At 33.7% G+C, this 8,507-nt stretch overlaps 1 non-coding gene across 1 annotated transcript; it reads left to right on the forward strand.

Moving 5' to 3' along the window:
* Nucleotides 1–6,821: 6,821 nt before the first annotated feature.
* On the forward strand, nucleotides 6,822–6,985 carry LOC145271688 (U1 spliceosomal RNA). The gene has a single exon (XR_013866082.1). It is a non-coding gene; the product is annotated as a U1 spliceosomal RNA (small nuclear RNA).
* Nucleotides 6,986–8,507: the final 1,522 nt, after the last annotated feature.

Raw genomic sequence — 8,507 nt, forward strand, 5'->3', positions numbered from 1 at the left:
TAAATATCGGCAAGATACAGAAACAAAGATTAACTTGTTTGACTTGTTGATCTAATGTTACTCTTCATTAATTCTCTGTTCAGGTACCTCGTTATAATACATCATCATATTCCAGTACCTTTCTATTCAAAGCTGTAGATATATGAGTTTTATCTTTATCTCTATCTGACTACTGTACACTCTTAACCCTTATCTTCAAGTGGTCTCTGGGCTTTGATAAGTTGTTATGTAAAAAGGTACCTCGTTATAATACATCTTCCAATTCAAGTACCTTTCTATTCAAATCTGTAGACTTGTGCAGCTCTATTTCGTCTGTTTTCATTGCCTATAACAATTCACTATAAAATATCTCAAAACTATATTCCTTAAAAATAGAAAAAAAATGACTTTCTAAATGTAATACCATTTTTAGAGATTTATTATTTCCACACACATGACTTAAAACGAAAGCTATTTTAAAAGACCATATTAGTATCCATTGCTAAGTAACTAGATTATATATTGATTTGTATTAACTTTAATTTACTGAGTATTTATATTCATTTTCCTGTTTTATAAACTTATTATATTTCTATTATTATCAATATATTTGTTATTAATTTCAGTAGCAACTATGGTAGTTGTATGCTTATTTTTCCTACAAATTCTTACTATATTATTGTTTATTTCACTTTATTAATTGCATAATTCTTTTATCAATTTTAAAATAATATGAATAGTATTAAACATTTAAACCATATGAATGTGAATTAAATGTTCATTTCTGTGATTTTTAAATGTTTTATAAAGTTATGTTTCTTGTTTTCTTGAAAGGATTAAAATAAACAATGATATTAAAATATTTAATTTCATTTATTTTTATTTGCAGATGTTCCTGCTGGAATGTTTTTAATGAATATTAAGGGACCATCCTTCTCCTTAAACAGTATTGTATACACAATTATTTCCTTACGTGGCAGACAACAAAAACAACTGCACACAACATTGTAAGCCAGATATGTGTGAAGAGTTATTTTATTTGTTTTTATCTGGATTGTTTTACAAATAGTGATAAGAACATCACACATATTTAAATTTGTGAAATTTTTGTTTAATGTTTTTATAAATCATAAGATATCGAATTTAACATTTCAGAAAAATCTGCTAATTTACAAAAGAAAATATTTTAACTTTTATACTACGAAATATCTCTTATATAATAAAGTAAGTGATACAAATTGAAATTTATTTAGCATAAAATCTTACTTGGATAAACAACTCCAGATTAAAACTGAAACAGTTAGGAAATGTCATAATGTTTATAACTTGGTGGTGAAAATCTTGCTCCAGTTAAAATTTATTTAAATATGAATATACACATTAGGGAAAAGCCACATTCCTGTGAAGTGTGTGGATATTCGTGTTCTGAAAAATCAAAGTTAGTGATACATATGAGAACTCACACTGGGGAAAAGCCATATTCTTGTGAAGTGTGTGGATATTCATGTTCTGAAAAATCAAAGTTAGTGATACATATGAGAACTCACACTGGAGAAAAGCCATATTCTTGTGAAGTGTGTGGATATTCTTGTTCTCTAAAGTTAAATTTAGTGACACATATGAGAATTCACACTGGAGAAAAGCCACATTCTTGTGAAGTGTGCGGATATTCTTGTTCACAAAAATCAAAGTTAGTGATACATATGATAACTCACACTGGGGAAAAGCCACATTCTTGTGAAGTGTGCGGATATTCTTGTTCACAAAAATCACAGTTAGTGACACATTTGAGAACTCACACTGGGGAAAAGCCATATTCTTGTGAAGTGTGTGGATATTCTTGTTCTACAACATCCGCATTAGTGAGACATATGAGAACTCATACTGGGGAAAAGACACATTTTTGTAGAGTGTGCGGACATTCTTTTTCTGGAAAATCAAATTTAGTGAGACATGTAAGAACTCACACTGGAGAAAAGCCATATTCTTGTGAAGTGTGTGGATATTCTTGTTCTCGTAAATCATCATTAGTTTCACATATGAGAACGCACACTGGGCAGAAGCCACATACTTGTGAAATGTGTGGATATTCTTGTTCTCACAAATCATCATTAGTGACACATATGAGAACTCACACTGAAAAAAAGCCACATCCTTGTAAAATTTGTAGATATTCTTCTCTTCACAAATCCGCATTAGTGAGACATATGAGAACTCACACTGGGGAAAAGCCACATTCTTGTGAAGTGTGTGGATATTCGTGTTCAGAAAAATCACAGTTAGTGGCACATATGAGAACTCACACTGGGGAGAAGCCACATTCCTGTGAAGTGTGTGGATATTGTTGTTCTCGAAAATCGCATTTAGTATCACATATGATGATTCACACTGGGGAGAAGCCACATTCTTGTCAAATGTGTGGATATTCTTGTTCTTACAAATCATCATTAGTGAGACATATGAGAACTCACACTGGGGAAAAGCCACATTCATGTGAAGTATGTGGATATTCTTGTTCTCGAAAATACCATTTAGCGTCACATATGAGAACTCACTGGGGAAAAGCCATATTCTTGTAATGTGTGTGGATATTCTTGTTCTCAAAACTCAGCATTAGTGACACATATGAGAACTCACACTGGGGAAACCCCATCTTCTTGTGAAGTGTCTAAATATTCTTGTTCTCAAACATCAACATTCGTTACACATAGGAGAACTCACATTGAGGAGAATTGAATGCCTACTAGAAACAAATCCCGGGTGTCTTTGTCTCTCTGTACAGGATTTACCAGGAACTCTGGTATAAGGATACTTTTAATTCTCAATTTAAAGTAAACTCTGATCACATATTCGAATTAAATTGGGAATTAAAAATAAAAGTAAATCAACAAACTTGCAGGATTTCCTAAGCATAGCACTGGGTCATAGGAAAATAACGGTGCACCTTCTCCTAGGTGTGTTGCCACAAGTATCAACACTAAGCTGGACACAATATAAGACCAGTCAAATTCTAGTCCTGAAATCCGGCGAGAGCAAACCAAGACTACTATAAAAAGACACTATAAACAAGTAATAAATTGGTTTCTTGAGGAGACGAAGATTATTTTCCACTGTTTCGCATATTTAAGGTATCAAAAATGGGGGAGGAAAAACAGTATTTGAGGCTCAATTAAAATCTTATCCCATTACAAATGAAAAAACATCACTAACCACGTCTAAGAATTAACTTTCAACATAAATATCTCCCAAAAGATGTTAGAGAGGAAATTGAGAAGAAAGTTTTTAGTGAAGGAGCAATTGATGTTACCAAATCTAACACTGCTGAATTTGCCCAAACTCAGTGGAATAGGGAGGAAAATTGGACATTGATTTGGTCAATCGAATACGCATATAAAAATACCAAAAACTCACAGAAAGTTGTAAGCAATGGCAAAAGATTTTTAAGCATCACTGCCCAAAGAAGGAAGATATTAAAAAGAAAAAGGTTAACATGTCAGAAGTCTAATTTTTTAGAACAATGTCTTTGCTGTGGAGCAAATATCTCAGCTACAAAAGGATGTCCATGAAATGGCTAAAAACAACACTTGCCCAATCAGCAATCGCCTCTATACTCAAGATATTCCAAACCAATCAAGAAGACACAACAAATTCTCACCTGACAAAGCTCAGTGAGACAATGTCAACGAGTTCAAGTCTTACGTGCCTACCAAAAGCAAACCAGAAATATAGCCGATGCGTCACTTCATCAAATAATGCAACATCTCCACAGGAATCACTCCCAACAGACCCAATACAATTTAAACAGGATATAAATGGTACCGTGTCTGGCTGTTGAAGATCGACCCAGACTTTAAAAACTTAATATGAATAAAGCCTTCAAGATGCTTGTTTCAAAAGTCAATGATGGCCTCAGAAGGATCACTCGCATTTATGCCACATTGAGTGAAATAAATAATACAACATACGGGGCAGCATGGTATATTATTACTTCAACACCAGGAGAGTAAAAGAGGAAACATGAAGACTAAATCATATAACTCAGCTTGGAGAAGAAAACTCCAACAGAAAATAGATAAAATCCGAAAGGAAACTCCCCAGATATCTTAATTCCTGTCCTGTGAAACTCCAGGCCAAAAACTAAATAAGAATGTGAATAAGTTGAAAACGTATTATTCCCTCCAAGACAAAGCACAGCTAAGAGCTAAGATGTTAGTACATCAGGCTGAAATAAAAACCTTAGCTGCACAAATAAAAAATAAAAGCAAAAACTTTGAAGGAAAAAGGATAAACTTTTTGCAACAAATCCAAGAATGGTCTATAGGAGCCTCGTTAAAGAAGAAATAAAGGTGAGCTCTTAACAACACAGGAAGTTGAAAACTTCTGGAGGCCAATCTATGAGTACATTAAAGTACATCAGAAAACAATTGGATAAGTACCAGCAAAGAGAAGAACAAGGAGAAAGAAAAGATGCCAGCTCTTAGAATTACCAAGGAAGCTGTCTGCAGGAATGTAGCTCAATGTAGTAATTTAAAGACCCCAGGAATAGACCACAAACCAAATCTCTGGCTGAAAGAAGTGAGCACCTTTCATCATCACTATGCCAAGACATTCAATAGAATCATCAGTAGTGATGACAAACCGCCTGAGTGGCTTACTGTAGGCAGTACATCACTTATTCTAAAAAATGAGGACACCCACATGGCAAACAAATATCGACAATCTGCTGCCTTACAACGATAGAGATAACAGTTATAATCGCTGATGCAACATACGACCATCTGGTTGCTGGCGATTACCTCGAAAATGAGAAGGTGTACGAGGAAAACTTTGCACAAGACAACAGTTCCTTGTAAATAGAACAATACTAGAAGACTGCAGAAGAAGACAAATAAATCTGTCAATGGCCTGGATTGATTACAAAAAGGCCTTTGACAGTCTACCTCATTCCTGGATACTTCGATGTTTGGAGCTGTATAATGTGCACGCAGATATTAAATCATTCCTTCTAAAGGAAATGGCCAGATCGTGCGCATCAATTACGCTACAGCATACAAAAGGATGGATGCAGACCTTAAACATTAAGATCATTTTTTTTTTAATTAAATGAGCAATGACCAAGGTTTCATCTAAAAAAAACGTTGTTTAAAAAAAAGGGTTTTAAACTTTGGACTTTACATGTAAATTTCTAAAAAAACACTTCTTTTTTGTTTTAAATTTGAATATCTTATTTATTGATCTTTTCTCTTCAATTTGTGATATAAAACTTCGGTGGGTAAATTAATTATTTACTTTTTAATAGACATTTCTAAATGGGGGGCGTGAATTAAAAAAACGTTTGTCTAAAGTATTATATTCGGTTTATTGGAAAGAGCATAAAATTTCACATTGACACTGAAAATATCGTTAAAATTTAATCAATAGAAAAAGTTTGATAGATTTTTAAACTTTAAAAGTTTAAAAATGCTTAACTCGTAAAATTCATTTGATTTCATTATTGTTTTTTTTAAATAAAACATACTATTTCCATTACCTTTTATACAACTCTATTGGCATTTTTTAATTACTGCTCATGTAATGGGAAACAACTCTTCAGATCGTAATTTTGTTTCATCCATGCTTTGATATAATTAAGGGGTGCTTGTACATTTTTATCAAGTACACAAAAATGAAAATATTGAAAAAAATTATATTTTACGTACTCGTTATGGAATAAAGTTTTCATGAAAAAAGGAACCACTTAATTTGATCAAGCACAAAAAGTTATTTGTTCTCATTGAAAAGATTAAATTTTAATGAGATCGATCGAGTAAAGGCCATATTTTTTTTTCGCATAGGAGAAGGAAACAACAGGGGGAGATAACTCCAATCATCACTTAAAGTTTTTTTCAAATTTAGACGAGATTATTTTGAAACAAGAGCAGAAAAATACTTAGATAATTTTTTTTCACAATGTTTTTAAAAAAATGTTTTTCTTTTTCCTTTTGTTAATCATTTTTTTTCGTTTAAAGCAATCCCCTACTTGTGTCCCGAAATAGCCAAATGGCGATGATAGATCGATTTCATTAAAATTTATTTTCCTCTGTAAAGAAAAATATATACTTGATCAAATTAGGTTATTTTTTCGGAGAACTTTATTCCATAACGGGTACGTAAATTATAGCTCTTTTCTTTCAATATTTTCATTTTTTTAATTCCTTGCTTAAACTGTAGAAGTGCCAATTAATGACACACAAAACTGTTCGATTTAATTACATAAATATGTGGGTTTTTTGTTAGTGCTTTGGTTTGAATTCTAACAGTTTTCATTCGTTTGTATTTGTTCGCATTGAAAAGATTATGAATTTATGTCGTTGACATGTAAACGACTTTGACATTGAATATAACAGTAAAATGCAAGTTTTGTAAAGAATTGAGGTATTTTGTAAAAATGTTGGTAAGTTTAAATGATAGTAAATTATTTGTTATGAATTATTGTTATTAATGAATGAAAAAGTTGTGATATTGGTGAGAATTTTATGGAGGTATTTTAGTTTTTTATTAGTGTTTGCCGGTGGTAAGTATAGAAGTCTGATATAAAAACAATGCATGGCATATAAAAAATTATACTTACCTGACGTAAGTCAGGTCGGCGTCCTTCGGGGTCTGGGCAACAAGTGTCAAGCAAAGACCATATGTCGGGGCAACCCCACATATAAGACCTTGGACAATGTAGGGGCAACCCTTCATACCAATTGTCACTATCCAGCCCCCCCTACTCCCCGGGGAGTTATTCCCATTTTCTTCTTCACTGCTTACTTTAAAAATCGGCCTGGTGCCTAATTTGGGGGAGCAAATTAATTTCTATACTTACCTTACGTAGGGGTAATGGTGATCATTAAGGTCGTTCCCGGGGGAGCGAGGCTCATCCATTGTACTGCGTTTGGGTTGACCTTTGCGATCGTCCCAAATGTGGACGACTCGGACATGCTATTTCTTAGTGTGGGGTCTGCATACGCACTCACCCCGATAATGTAATCAAAATCAGAAATCCTTCCCTACTTCTTCCAAGTACCTATCACTCGTAGGTCTGTACTCCCTCCGCTTAATCACCCTTAATCTCTGTAATACCAAGAAAACAGGCCATTTCTCTCGACCAGTTTATTATCCACTTCAATTCCAACGTTCTGATTGTATCTAATTTGCATGTAAATGTAATCAACGTTTAATCGTGAGGAATTCGTCTAGCTGTCGCCTACAGCTACTGAAAGTGTCTTCTTTCGATATACAGTGTGGACATAAGCCCTGTTACAAAATTTCTGAACTATTTATTATGATAATATTAAAATAAATTGACTATTTAATTGTAACTATATGATAATGTAATGTATGATTTCTTATTTTTTTTAGAAACAAAAGATGTTAATTTTTAAATAATGTCTGTTGAATTGGAGATAAGATTAACCATAGATCAACATGAGAATGACGTACGGCACAAGAAATATTCAAGTTGGGGGAAAAAAACTCAAAATCAACAAAATGTTCATAAAAAAGGACGATTACTAATTACATGGAAACTTCGTTGATCAAAGATAGACAACATCCCCACAACTTAGGAACACCTAAACTTATTAAAAAATTATGGAAAAAATCATACAAAATCCAAAATGATCTATGAGAAAAGGATATGTCGAAGTGACCTATTAATGCACCTTATAAGCTCCAAAAGCGACAGATTTTCTCTGCACCCACAATTGCAAAGAAACTCATCAGAAATCGACTCTTTTTAAACCTTATTATCAGACAAGGCACGCTCAATAACATCATCTTCACAGATGAAAAGTTATTCTCACTTCAACATCCCACAAGCATCAAAATGAAAAAGTCCTTGCGAGAATACCTGATAATGCAGAAAAGATTTCAAAATGAAGAAATCATCATCAGTGATGGTCTGAGCAGCCATTTCTGAAAGAGGGAAATCTTCATCAATTTTTTAAAAATGCCAATAGACAATTTTTTCTTGTTCTTAACAAAGAACGTTACATTGATGACATTTTTAAATGTGCACTAACTCCATTCTGTATAATTCTGTGTTTTTTAATGATTTTCTTTTATTACATTATCACCCCAAACAAGGCACATTGTCACTTTGATGTAGGGGCTACTATCAGGGACATAAGCGACTGGGGTACTAGGTGGGGAGTTGGACAGCAAGATGTGTGTTCACGTTACACTTGAACTTCTGCATGTCAGTACAGTTGGGGAAAGAGAACTCGGAAGGGAATTCCAAGGGGCAAGAAACTACTGGAGTAGAAGGCTTTCTTAAATTTAGGGATCACAACTGTGGAGGGGTGGGATTTTGCTGTTTGTCGGGTTTGTCGAGGGTAATTACGTCGAGGGGGTACAAGTGCTTGCAGTTCGTCAGAGTATTCAACGTTATAGTACTTGTACAACAGGCAGAGGGATGCTACATTTCGTCGATGGGAGAGAGACTGAAGATTATATGACAGTTCAGGACCTTGTCTAGGAGCGAGAGACTAGTAACAGATGCA

The sequence above is a fragment of the Euprymna scolopes genome, chromosome 46 (assembly GCF_053919585.1).
Source record: "Euprymna scolopes isolate OS-2025 chromosome 46, ASM5391958v1, whole genome shotgun sequence".
NCBI classification, from domain to species: Eukaryota; Metazoa; Mollusca; class Cephalopoda; order Sepiida; family Sepiolidae; genus Euprymna; species Euprymna scolopes.